Raw genomic sequence first — 14,614 nt, forward strand, 5'->3', positions numbered from 1 at the left:
TCTAAGCTACATTCTCTGAAACGAGGGTGGCATAAACCATGACTCATGTAGCAACCAGCTATAATTAACTAATTGCAAGAATATGTCCTTCCATTCCAATCACAAAACTGGGTCATATATGTGTGCATCATTGCTCGCTTTCTTCTCTCCTTTTACAGTGAAGAACTTGCCCGAAACACCGTTCCTGGAAACGTCAGTGTGACTGTAGCCCCTCACGTCACCGTAACAAAACACCGTTCCTGGAAACGTCAGTGTGACTGTAGCCCCTCACGTCACCGTAACAAAACACTGTTCCTGGAAACATCAGTGTGACTGTAGCCCCTCACGTCACCGTAACAAAACACCGTTCCTGGAAACGTCAGTGTGACTGTAGCCCCTCACGTCACCGTAACAAAACACCGTTCCTGGAAACGTCAGTGTGACTGTAGCCCCTCACGTCACTGTAACAAAACACCGTTCCTGGAAACGTCAGTGTGACTGTAGCCCCTCACGTCACCGCAACAAAACACCGTTCCTGGAAACGTCAGTGTGACTGTAGCCCCTCACGTCACCGCAACAAAACACCGTTCCTGGAAACGTCAGTGTGACTGTAGCCCCTCACGTCACCGTAACAAAACACCGTTCCTGGAAACGTCAGTGTGACTGTAGCCCCTCACGTCACCGTAACAAAACACCGTTCCTGGAAACGTCAGTGTGACTGTAGCCCCTCACGTCACCGTAACAAAACACCGTTCCTGGAAACGTCAGTGTGACTGTAGTCCCTCATGTCACCGTAACATCTGCCAGGCGGCTGGCCGACAGACAGGGAAGCATTTCACTTGAAGAGTGCGAGGGACTGACAGACGCCTAAGCAGCAACACTGCATTCATCAAGGCATCTGTGGCCATGAATACAGAACCAGCACGGCTTATACAAGCACACACCTGCTGCTGCGAACGCTGCCAAGATCCTGGGCATGAGGACAGGTGAAGGGAGAGTGGAGCCGGCTGAACTCGCGCTCCGATATCAAAGGCCTGACCTCGGCAGACAACACTGAACTCATGATGTTCAATCACAACAGCCGCTCCATCGATCACTGTTATCTCTATCACCCCGGCGAAGATTAGACATCAGCGAGACACACGCCTCGGCCCTGCCCCGAGCTCCACTGCCATGACGCTTCGTATCCCCACACGGGGAGTTCTGTGCCTGATATAACCTCAGGTTATAAGACATGGGTAGCACGGGTGAATTCGTTTCAGAAAAATTCCACTAAACATATGTTCAAATAAGAACTCTGTAAACATATAAAGCAAACCAAGGCTGTCTGTTGTTCGTATTGGTATTATGATCACGTATATGAGGCACACATTTTGTCAGCAGGAAGCAGCCGGGTCACCATTTTCCTCTCCAGAACAACGACCAAAATGGATCACTTCCTTTATGGTCTAATTAATTTCCCGTGGATGGTGAGAGAGACGAGTGATTTCACATCTGTTGCAATTTTGTTAGAGCGGGCTGAACGGTCTGGCTGTAGTGAGCCACCGCTAGTCCTTCTGGTGGGCATGAGGAACTGAGGGGCCCCATATGCAGTCTCTCGATGGCCCTCTTGAGACTAATCGACAGGGCTGGAGAGACGCGGCAGGTTCATTAAGTCCCGGCTTTAGAAATTAAGCAACAAAGTGGTATATTAATCATGGCTTCGCCAGACTAAGTGACAGAAGAGTGCGATCATGGAATAAATCTTTTGACATGGATTCAAAAGAAAAACAGCTAATGAGAGATTATGATTTACCTTCCTGTAAGGCAGGTGTATCAAACTCACTTCAAATCCACGGGCGGCATTTGGACTTCAGTGAGGTTTGCACTTGAAATGGGTATAATTAATGGATTAGGTCAAATTCATGGCATCAGAGTTTCTATTGCCTTACTCTGGATGGTTAAAGTTGATGTTCATACAAACAAGTTAGAACAGAAGATGGAAGTTAGACAACAATTAAAATTTTTTAATGAAGCTTGATCAAAGTGATCAAAACATTTCAGTTAAAAGGGGAGCAGGAGGCAACTGTACAATAATTACAAACAGAAAATCCTCCCAAAGCAGTCTGTGAACAAATGAGTAAGCCATTCCACTGTTTGTGTTAGCCACACCGGTAGTGTGGAGCAGTTTGACCTGTCATATGAGAGGACACTAGACCACTAGTCTACCAATGTTATGATACAGACAAACGCCATAAACGCGAAAGTTGGATATCCTCGTGCTACGGTCAGTGTCATAGAACTTGCTGAGGCAATAATAATTTGGTTTCAAATCAGTTTCAGATTTTTGGTTGCTTTTGTAACATCATAGACCCCTGTACCAGCTATTGTGGAAATAGATCTTAAATTGTGCTTTGCACCCTTTCCCGGTTATTAGCATGTCTATGCTCCCCTGTGATTAGCTTCAGTGTTTCTGCGTAATGGTTAATGGGTTTTGCGGGTTTCAAGCACTGTGTGCCGACTACTGAATGCATTGCTGTGCATTCAGGTTCTCTGCTTCTGCCATGCCTGGTGCTTTTTTGCACAGACCTACCATATCCCAGCTACAGTGGGATATGAGGAGGGCCTGTGTGGTGTGGAATATGGTTGGGGATGTATGTGAATGGACTCGAGCTGTGGTGAATCCCGCCCTCAGAGAAGTTGTTGGACACCACGCATTCTGGAAAGAAAACGGCACTCTAAATTTCCTCCATATAAAGTAATTATTGTGATTGAAATTAAGCCTATGGTCTACTTTAATAAACAACATGAAAAGATAATCACAAACCCTTCATTTCAAACACGTCGTAGGCTATGCCTTTCAAAATGAAAAGTATACAATTTAATAGGTTAGGCTACATTATTAAGTTTATGCCTATTGTGAACAAGTAAAGCATTAACGCGAAAATAAAAATACAAAATGTACTGGCTTTGAATATGTATTTTTTTCAACAAAAAAAAACACAAAAAGGCAAAGATGTTTGTCTTTATAGAACTGTCTGTACCAAGTGGAGATGTTCTGACGGTCTTTTAGCTAAGATATGACAGTTGATGTGTTCTTTATTTCTGTCACAGTAGGGAGAATCATTTGCCTTTGTTCCCCTATTCCTTTTGCATATTATCGGTAAGGTCTGCTAATGGAGTCAGTCTGTCTACCAGGACATGGAGCCAATGCAATTCGTTTAGGGTCAGTTTTATTTTTCTTGCGCCACCCAAAGGTAATTTCAAATGATGTTTCGCTCCTTTGTAAGTTAATTGTGTGTAAATACATTCTCTATAAATAAAAACGACTGCTTTATTAGCCCAGCAGTAGGCTATTGTAAATTAGCACCAAAATGAGCCTGATTATAAAACTGCTGTTGGTACTCCTTAAGTCACCTACATTTCACAGCTGCGTGTTTCATGAGTTTCTTGATGAAAGTATTTAGCAAACTCAATTAGAGCCTAATCAACGAGCTGAGCAGCACACAAGTATCCTACAAATGTACGCAGGGCCGGGCCTGCCCTGACCATGTGAGGCAAGTGCCACTCAGAGCCGTACTGGCGAGATATTGAGCGATGGCCTTCTGGCCTGCTCGGATATCGTTCCACGCTCCAGTGAAATAAGGCCCTCTCCGCTCCTCACTCTGCCTCCACTCCTCTTCATTCACATGCTGTGGTGGAGATAACAGGAGGAGAAGAGGGCCTTCATGGCTGCAGGAAGATATTTTGATTAGGTGGTGCTGACATGCTATAGTAAGCTAAAAATAAAACTGTTGACGGTTGTAATACAACTATTTCTGGTGGATTTTTGAAGTACGCATCCATATGCATCCGTGCATGCTTTCTGGGGTAATATGGATCACAACCCCTCGCGGAGGAGGGGTATCCACGATTCTCTCGTCTTTTCATTTAACAAAAAAAAATCGTCACCTAATATTGATAGTTATTATATCAATGTCATTCACAAAATGAAATAAAAACTAACGTTGTTGTGCCATGAAATGAAATAGCTTTGGCAGTGTAAAGTTCGTCTTGAGTAAAGCTCGCAATCTTATGACTATTCCAAGTAGGCCTGTTACTGGCTAATAAAAGCCATACAGTTCATATGAGCTCTTTGTGGTGGAAGTAAACATAATAAATGTTAGCCAGTTTAACACAATGCTTAATGGTGTCTAGATCTAACATCAAAACATCTAACTTGGCGCGATGTAAATGCGTGTCAAAAAGATTTGTCAAGACAATTTTCTGATGAGGTAGTATGTCCCAATACTGGCATACTACCTTACTACAAAACAGTAATTCACCATCATTTGTGAAGTACGTACTTGCAGTACAGTATGTAGTATGTAATATGCGATTTGAGATTCAGCCATTGCTTTCGATTTACATAGTTGTTCACATAGTGTAGTGGTTGACTATTCAACTGTCACTGTTTTCTTAAGAAACGAACCAGCCATAGAGTGATTCTAAAGAAACAAAAGAAGCCTAACCTTAACCCTAAACTTAACCAAGAACGCCTGGACCTTAAAGAAACCCCAATTCTAACTCCTGAATGAATTGTAAGTTTGACCCTAAACCTAAACCCAGAGCTGGAAATTAACTTTTGCCTCATGGGGACCAGCAAAAGGTCCCCATGAGGCAATTTTTTTCTGGTTTTACTCTAAGTAAGATCAGTAAGATCTAACACACACACACACACACACACACACACACACTTTGGTAGCATTGGAAGTGAAACTGAGAAGTGAGTGATATGGAGTGGAGTGTGTATGTGTGATCCAGGTGTATGTGTACATTAGGGTATTTTTTAGCTGTTATTTTACAGGAAAAGTATGCTAGAAAAAACATAGTTTTTTCTAGCATACTAATTGCTCTAAGGAGCAATTAGGGTGTAATGATGATGGGTTGCTCAGTTATTCACCTTGTTGGCTCAGGGAATAGAACCAGCAACCTTTCATGGCCAAACGCTCTCCACCGTTGGACTGACCTGCCAAACCAAAAGGGTTACAGTTTGGGCATAGTGTTAGTACTGGGATTAACTTAAGGTTCAGGCATAGGTGAGGGCTTAGTGTTAAGGCTTGCTTATGTTTATGCATGAAGGTTAGGCTATTGAGGTAAAGGTTAAGGATCATGTATTTCTGGATTTCAGCTCCCCATAGGGATAGAAAAACAAACATGTGCGTGTAATAGGAGATGTGTGTGTGAGAAGGAATAAAGACAGAGGTATGGGAGGTAAAGTGTTTAAGGACCCTGTGTGTCTAACTTTATATGAACACTGGCCATCTGTCAAAGTGCATTCCATAATAGGATTATAATGGCAAAGTTGGTTTCTACTGAATAGTATCACTGTTGTCTCCAAGCCCCTATAGCATAAGTTACACTAAAAGGTAATTAGCCCCTTTTTAAAGTCATTAGCCCCCGTTCAACTTCTGGTCATCAGTATGACTGTGGCGTACATAGATTGTTAGTGACCATGGCAACAATATGCCAGAGTGACAGATGTTCAATTCATGAATAAGACGAAAGTACAGGCTTTATGGATACAAAGAGAGTTTAAACCATTCCAACAATGTAATGAGTTTCACAGAGTACAACAACAGATGTGCCAGGTCTGAGTAAATGTGAAATATCATAGGGTACAGTTATTTGACCTGGCCTTGGTTGCTTACACAGGTTCTTATTGACTAGTCTCAATCTTTTGACTTGGGAATAACAAGAAAAAATGCTTGCTAAATAAAGGGATGTCTTGTTTTCATCAAAATCATTGTAGGAATTTAGATATTAAGAGGAATCCGCAATGGTTTAAAAATTATTCTGGTTATCAACTGTAAACTTCCTACAACGATTTAGGATATTATTAGTATGCCCATTAGCTACTTCCAAAGTAGCAGCAGCTAATCATCAAACATGAGCTAAAAGAGAACAGACAGGTACAGTAGAAGACGTTAAACACAGAACAACACACATACATTTTTTCTCTCAATTCAATGCTCTAACTCAGATCTTAGACACAAACCACATAAGGCAATCCATAATAAAGGAGATTAATTTACAAGAATAGTACAAAGCCTCAAGCATTTAATACAACAACTGCTTTATTGTAATGTCTGTTTTGCATGAGTAGGCCCTGAAATCCTAATTTCCCATGACCCTGTTGTTTTTGATGGCACCACCATGCTTACTTACATTTCTTGGTCCTCAGCCTTCTGCTGTAACTCCCTGTTCACCCGTGACTGCGTGGCTCTTCATATCACCGATTCCATCATCAAGTTACTGATGACTTCACAGTCGCAGGCCTGATAACTAACAACAATGAATCAGCCTACAGGGAGGAGGTACTCAAACGGTCATCGTGGTGCCAGGACAACAACCCCTCCCTCACCGTCAACAAAACAAAGGAGATGACTGTTGACTTTAGAAAGCAGAGGAGGAAACATGCCTCAATCCACATCAATGAGGCCACAATACAGTCAGTAGTTTTAACTGCCTCTGCATCCACATAGCTGAGGACTTGTCATGGACCATGAATGCCAAAAATGGCACGGATGTTACAGATATTATCAATATTATCCTTTAAAATAAATGAGGTTAGTGTGAATTGTAAATGAAGGGAAAGGACTTGTTAGGGTTAAATGGACAGTCAACCAGAAAGTAAACATCTATGTAAATATCACATTGGAGACATATCAATTTATATGAGGCAGGAAGACCCCGCTCATATTTATTTCTGTGATTCCTATAGACGCTAAAACTCTGCATTTCTGCTGCTGCATTATCAAAGGAGTTATCTATGAGAGTCTCCCAGATTGGTGCTATATTGCCAATCTTATCAGTTGTTAGAAAGTTTTTTAATTTCATAAAATATATTTCTAAGGCCACAAACTGTGTATTAATAATGGACTTTTTCCCTTTTCTTGGAAGCTTATTAGAGAAATTAAGTTTTAAAAAAAATACACACAAATAGTTTCTATCCAGTCAGTCAGAAAGTGGGGCATCAATTCTAACTGATTTTCGCCCCTTCCAGGCATTTGGGTGAATATGAACCTGTTGTTGCAGATGTAAGCAACTCTCCCTTGCTCTCAGTCTTCCTTCATGGCTGGGATCAGTCATTGTTGCCTTTTGCTCACAGCTTTGCAGCAGTCCACATAGAGAAAGATGTTTGTACTTAAGTTCTTGGCACTTTTCACAACAGCCGCTTGTCCTTGTCAGTCACCCTGGACAGGGATAGGTTTTGATTCTGTGGGTTTGCTCCAATTCAATATTACCATGATTCAGAAGTCTGTAGATTTCAGTTAAAGCAAAATAACTCAACATTTGTAAAACAAGAAATAATACAGGAAGACAATGGTACTATAGAAAACCTCCAACTGCATTAAGAGCATTATAAAAAAGGTTTAGCCTCAAATCAAAAGAACCTCTCAACAAAAAAGGTGATTCGTTAAGCACTTGAGGGTTTATAACCTACTCAAAGAAATTAAGGGAACATGTAATCATCTCAGTATAACGCCAAGTCAATTAAACTTCAGGGATATCAATCTGTCCAGTCAGGAAGCATAAGTGACTGTAAATCAGTGTCACCTGTTTTAGTGCAAATGAAAGTGACAACAGGTGCACTGGAGAGGCAACAACAAGACAACCCCGAAAAATGTAATGGTTTTGCAGGTGGTGGCAAGAGACAATTGCGCTCTCCATATCCTTCCTGAACGATTCTTCTCTAGTTTTGCGTTTTGCTAGTGTCCATGTCACAGCCCATTCAGGTTGCACAGGTAGTCCAGCTCCTCCAGGCTGGCACATCCATATGTGCCATCGCAAGAAGGTTTGCGGTGTCTCCCTGTACAGTCTCAAGAGCATGGAGGAGATACCAGGAGATGAGCCGTTACACAAAGAAAGCTGGACAGGGTCCTAAAGGGGCATCAACCCAGCAGCAGGACCGGTATCTGCTCCTTTGTGCAAGGAGGAACAGGAGGAGCCCTGCCAGAGCTTTACAAAATGACCTCCAGTGGCTGCTGGTGTGCATGTTTCTGACCAAACTATCAGAACCAGACTCCATGAGGGTGGCATGAAGGCCCGACGTCCTCTAGTGGGAGCTGTGCTCACAGCCCAGCACCGTGTAGCTCGATTAGCATTCATCAGAGAACACCAGAACAGGCAGGTTCGTCATTGGCGCCCCGTTCTCTTCTCAGATGAGAGAAGGTTCACACTGAACACGGGTGACAGACATGAAAGAGTCTGGGGACGCCACAGAAAACGTTATGCTGCCTGCAACATCATCCAGCATGACTGGTATGGCGGTGGGTCAATGATGGTCAGGGGAGGCATATCCTTGGAGGGTCGCATAGACATCCACGTGCTAGCTTACGGTACCCAGACTGCCGCTAGATACCAGGATGATATCCTCAGACCCATCGTTATGCTGGTGCAGTGGGCCTCTCCTCTGGGACGTTATGTATCGGTGCATCCGACGCCGCCAAGCAGCACCACAGACTGTCCAGGAGCTCACTGATGCCCTGATCCAGGTTTGGGTGGAGGTCCCCCAGGACACAATGCCGTCTCATCAGGAGCAAGCCCAGACTTTGTCTGGAGTGCACACAGGCACATGGGGGCCATACACACTACAGAGTCACATTATGAGTGCTGTGATGAAATACACGCATATTTGAACAACCTGCGATTTCAACAGTATACTTCAATTTTCTGCGTGTCAATCCAGCCCTCAATCGGTTGGTGATTGGTTTCCATTGACCGTTGTTACATCATTTTGTTCTCAACTAATTACACAATTTACAGTAAAGATTTCTCTTTTATATAGTTTTTTCAGCAAGACCTGATGTACCATGAGTGTTGCCTTAATGTTTTTGAGCAGCGTATATCATGTCATTTTGTCAAGTGGTCTAAAACAGATACTAAGCCGCTCTTGTTCCTGAATAGGACTAGTTCCTTAAATCATGGACTCCTTTGCTGAAGTCATGCAGGAGTTGAGAGACAATCTGTCCAGAGCTGGGACAACTTTGTAGGAGATTGCCTCTCCAGGGCATCCAGTCTGTGAGACCCTCTCTCCCCTCCCCAAATGATTTGCGATCAAGTAGAGGTGGCATGTTTGTTTCACAACGTTTCATAATGTTTTTCTTTTTCTTAGAAAGCGTTTGTTTTGGCTGACAAAGTGACTCTTATTATTTCCCTTTAATTTTCAGGCAATTACATCTTTGATTGATTATTAGGGAATTACAGTCTCTTCCAAAATTGTTGCTCAAAGCTGCGTGCATAGAGGATGTTTAAGCACCATAATAGACAAAGCTACAGTAGCTGCTGAGAATACAGCAATTACCTGTCCGTAACACAGCATTCCGTGCCACTTTTTTAGAACTGTATTGTTGCATATTTAATTGCATTTGATGGTGAAAATCTAGTGGGATACAGCTACCCTGGATGGGGCTGAGCAAAGAGTTGGCTTTCTGGGAAATAGTAGTTTTGATCAAGACAAGGTTCACGGTGCATGGATCACTCCTTGAGCCAGGACAACTTGGAAATACCACCTATACTGATAGCATATTGTAGGGTCCAAATTTGATAAAATGTGTTATACATGGCAAAGGGAAGTGTGGGAGATTAGTTGCACAGAATTTACTGTTTTATTCACATTTGGAAGTACATTTACATATTTATTTTGCTGACGCCCTTATCCAGAGCATATAGTTCAAATGTTTGCATACCCTTGGGGAATTAGTAATAAATGTAACATTTGAAAACATGAGTGAGCAGGCAAAACACGTCTTCTATTTCTTATGGGATTCACATTCAACTGTAGGACATAGCCCAATCATAAAACAAAACATGGCAAAAAAATATAAAAATGAACTGACCCCTGTTCAAAAGTCTGCATTGTTCTTAATACTGTGTATTGCCCCCTTCAGCATCAATGACAGCGTGCAGTCTTTTGTAATAGTTGTCTATGAGGCCTTGAATTCTTGCAGGTGGTATAGCTGCTCATTCGTCTTGGCAAAATGCCTCCAGGTCATGCAAAGTCTTTGGTCGTCTTGCATGAACCACACCTCGATGATATTAAGGTCAGGAGACTGTGATTGCCACTTAGGAACCTTCCCCTTTTTCTGCTGTAACCACTGGAGGGTCATTGTCATGCTGGAAAGTCCAAGAGCGTCCCATGCACACCTTTCCTGCAGAAGAATGCAAATTGTCTCTCTGTATTTTCTGATAACATGCTACATTCATCTTGCCATACATTTTCACAAGATTTCCTGTGCCTTTTGAGCTCACAAACCCACAAAACATCAGTGAGCCACCACCATGCTTCACAGTGGGGATGATATTTAGTTCACTATAGGCCTTGTTGACCCCTCTCCAAACATAGCGCTTATGGTTGTGACCGTAAAGCTCTATTTTGTTCTCGTCACTCCAAATTACAATGTGCCAGAAGCTGTGAGGTGTGTCAAGGTGTTGTCTGGCATATTGTAACCAGGCTTTTTGTGGCACTGGTGCAGTAAAGGCTTCTTTCTGGCAACTCGGCCATGCAGGTTATTTTTGTTCAAGTATCTTCGTATTGTGCTCCTTGAAACAACCACGCTTTTTCCAGAGCAACCTGTATTTCTCCTGAGGTTACCTGTGGGTTTTTCTTCATATCCCGAACAATTCTTCTGGCAGTTTTGGCTGAAATGTTTCTTGGTCTCCCTGACCTTGGCTTGGTATCAAGAGATCCCCGAATTGTCCACTTCTTAATAAGCGGTTGAACAGTACTGACTGGCATTCGGAAGGCTTTGGATTTCTTTTTATATCCTTTTCAATCTTTATAAAGTTCCATTACCTTGTTACGCAGGTCTTTTGACAGTTATTTTCTGATCCCCATGGCTCAGTATCTAGCCTGCTCAGTGCATCCATATGAAAGCTGACAAACTCATGGACTATTTATACACAGACCCTAATTGAAATTTAAAAAGCCACAGGACAGGAAAATTCACCTTTAATTGCCATTTTCACCTGTGTGTGTCACCTTGTGCATCGGTAACAAGGCCAAACATTCAAGGGTGTGTAAACTTTTGATCAGGGCCATTTGGGTGATTTCTCTAATTAGTATGATTTAAAAAAGAGCCAAAAAACTAAGTGATAATAAATGGCTTCATATGATCACTAGGCTTAAATAAGTCAGCTTTTTTGCACGATCAGTCATTTTTTCTAAATCAATGCCAAAATGTCACAATGTCTGCCAAGGTATGCAAACTTATGAGCACAACTGTACATTTCTGACTCGGTCCCCAGTGGGAATGGAACCCACTACTTCTAACACAGGAAGTACTGGGGACAAATCTTGGTTTTTCAAGTACTGACTGTGCTAAACTTATTGCCAGCTACTGTATGTAGGAAGCCAAGATGGTCATCATTGTCATCTTTCATTGCACTTGGCATATCAAATAAAAGTCAGTTAGAACAAAGATGCCATATAAGTATGAAGCAGAGAACAGTGACTCAGTAGAGCAGACCCAGCTTCATGTCACAACACAGACCCACCACTGGACAGACAAGAAATAATGACCTGAGTGAGGTATTGTCATGCATCATCTTAGCTGATACCATATCGCTTTTCTGAACAAGAAACCAGGCAAGCCTAGTTCAGCCGGCCCACGATTAGAAGGAATGAATGTTGTTGCCCTGGCTGGATTCAATATGCGTTGTGCTATGTGACAGACTGTGTCTTCAACCACTACACTATTTAAACAGTGGGTGTTGTTGCACATTATACGTGTGTAGAGATGTGGTGTCTGTTTACTTACTGCATTGTCAAACCAATCAGTCAAAACTTTAAGGTTCTCGAAACTAGTTCCCTACTTTACTTATTAACATCCAAACCAACAACAGGTATAATAAGATCGCAACACAATGACTGAAATGGTCCTTGTCGGTGCAGTTTGTTCATCGCAATATAACTAAACAGTTTTACTTTAGGCTTACTATAATGTAGCCACTGAAGGTTGTAGCCTGCACAGTTTTAGCCTATCCTAAAATATCCTAACGCTTACTTGCTTTGGTATATTAGGAGAATGGAATGCTGGTCGACTGAGTGGCAGGTCGCATCTCTAACCACTACGCAAGCTTGTAGGTAACAATACATTCAGCGTCGTAAATTAGAAAAAGGATATTTGATATAGATGGCTAATAGCTATACAGTACCTTTAATGAACAAAATGACTCCAATCACTCCATGGCTGGTTCACTCCTTTAGGAAACAGCGTAGTGGTTGGCAATTGAACTGTCACTATGTGAACTACACCATGTACATCGAAATGTTCCTTGTAGGTGCAGTTCGTCCATCCCAACATAACCGTAAATAGTTTTACTTTAGGTTTACTATAATGTAGCTACTGAAGCTTGTAGCCAGCTAAGTTTTAACCTATCCTCAACAACTCCTAATGCCTACTTTGTTTGGTCAGTGGCGAGGATCTATCTCAAGTCGGATGCTTGGCAGTCCGCATCTCTAAACACTATAATATTTAACAATGGTCAATCGATTGATCAGGTGGGCGGGCAGGCGGCAGGCAGGCAGACATTTGCTCTTCTTGACCGGCTCCACTTATGCGGTCCGGCAAAAATATGACATTGCTTATATATGTGCTACATTGTAGACAACTCTAGCTGTTAGTTTCCCCACTTATATTTTGTTTTCCTGCCACAAAATGTTTATGGAATGAGTTTGATTGGGAATGTGTTAATAATTCTTCACTATACTGATGATGATGATTGATGATGAATGCATTTATCTTTTAGAATAACTTGCAAAATTGAGGCGAGTTGTGAAATGTTTTCAGACAACAATGCTATTGTAGACACACCCAAATTATTAATCACATTTTCTCTAAAAGTATGGTTTTTGCCAATGTTAAAGCATAATTTAGTTCAGGAAATCTTAGGACCAGTTTCGCAAACACGGATTAAGCCTAGTCTAGAACACAACAAAAATCTAGTTCAATAGAAAAGCTTAAGCATGTTGTTTTATTCCTAGACTAGGCTTTATCTGTGAAAACCGCCCTGAGTGTTTTAACCAATGGTTTTCAGTAGTGATGTGGTTTCCATTATTATTTTGAGAAACACACAAATTGTCAGTACATGTTATTGAACTGGTATTCAAAACAAATAAACTGGAAATGCAACTATTTGCATATTTGAATATTGGATAACAGATATGACGGGCGTGTGTTCACACTTAACCTAACCTTAATGCCTATTTTAAATCTAATACCTAATTTTTAACCTAACCCGAACCCAATAACAACGTGTGCCCTAAAGTTAACACTGAAGTCAAACCACATTGCATTTTCCAGAATGGGGACAGGATTAAATGTCCCATTCAACAGTTTGTGGACATTTTGTCCCCGTTATATTAAGTCAAACACGCGCACTACCACACAAACACACGGATTGCCGCAGAGAAAGGGATAGATAAAGGGAGCGGAATGGAGGTGAGCTAAGCCCCAGCTCCCTGGACAGCGCAATCAGTTCCAGGAGACTAGCTGTTTATACAAAAAGCGTTCTGTATAGCATACTGAACAACTTCCGAAAGCCAACAAAAACCGTATTTCGGCTTGTATTCTCAGGTTCCAACTACAGCATTTGAAAGATTTTCACCGATTGTAAAGCTATGAGGAGGGAATATCAATTAGAAAGCTTGCCACAGTGCTACACAAAACTATAACCTTCCCCTTTGAAAGTACCGTCAATACGCTATGCTTTAAAATCCAATTCCGAGTCGCAAACGGCTGTAGCCTACGGAAGGTTATATAATAGGCTAATGAACAAACCGATTTTTTTTTTTCGGATGAGTAGCTTGTGAACTTTATCTTCATGAAACTAGGAGACAAAGCATACGTATGTTCAATGCACTGGAATTACTATTTTTGTGACAAATACGCAAAGGTACAAGGCAGCCTATACCTGCTGATTTTCAGTCAGTAGATTTAATTTACCACTGAAGTAGCATAACAAGAACTTTCATGCAACCTTACCTTTACCAGTGAACACAAGGCAGGTTTCTTCTGGCGAAGGAAGAGATTCTTCAAAATGAGGATAAAGTAGGACGGCGTTGACACGTCCGGAATGCAGGAATGTCAAGCCGCTTTTGATACAGAAACGCTTGATGTCCGAACTGTTTCCTTCAAGTGATTCTGGCTTTTGACGGCAGAAAAACGCTACACCACAGACCCCTCCCCCCTCTAAATCACATTCTGTATCAAATATGTTTGTTCTCAGGAATTGTAAGTTATTTCTACTAATCAAAACAACTTATATATAACATCAGACTTTTGAATATGAAGGTGATTTTAGGAGTCTCATCCAGCAGACAGCAGGCCAAACGAGTACCCCAAGTATTTCCTACTTCAAAAAGTCTGTTATCATCATGAATTCAGGAAAAAACTCATAGTTTAATATGGTAAATCTGATATCACATAAAAAGATAATTGAAGACATAATAATCAAGGGTTGCAAGTGCAGCCACACAATTAATCATACATTATTTGCAATTATTATTAATACCATTATTAGGATTATCATTATTATTTGGAATACTACTCCCATACTCTTTAATGCTGGGATGTTGAATTTTGACAATAATATAGCAATCATATCCCCTGTG

The 14,614-nt window shown here is 41.5% G+C and overlaps 1 protein-coding gene across 5 annotated transcripts in view; it reads right to left on the minus strand.

Annotated features, from left to right (window-relative positions):
• Positions 1–14,148, minus strand: part of LOC105017382 (contactin-4) — a 105,089-nt gene extending 90,941 nt beyond the window's left edge. For all 5 annotated transcript variants that reach the window (XM_010881950.3, XM_010881949.3, XM_020055176.2 and 2 more), the window contains exon 1: positions 13,986–14,148. The gene's annotated coding sequence lies outside the window, so the exon portion shown is untranslated. The remainder of the gene's footprint in view (positions 1–13,985) is intronic.
• Positions 14,149–14,614: the final 466 nt, after the last annotated feature.

Source organism: Esox lucius, chromosome 17, assembly GCF_011004845.1.
Source record: "Esox lucius isolate fEsoLuc1 chromosome 17, fEsoLuc1.pri, whole genome shotgun sequence".
NCBI lineage: Eukaryota > Metazoa > Chordata > Actinopteri > Esociformes > Esocidae > Esox > Esox lucius.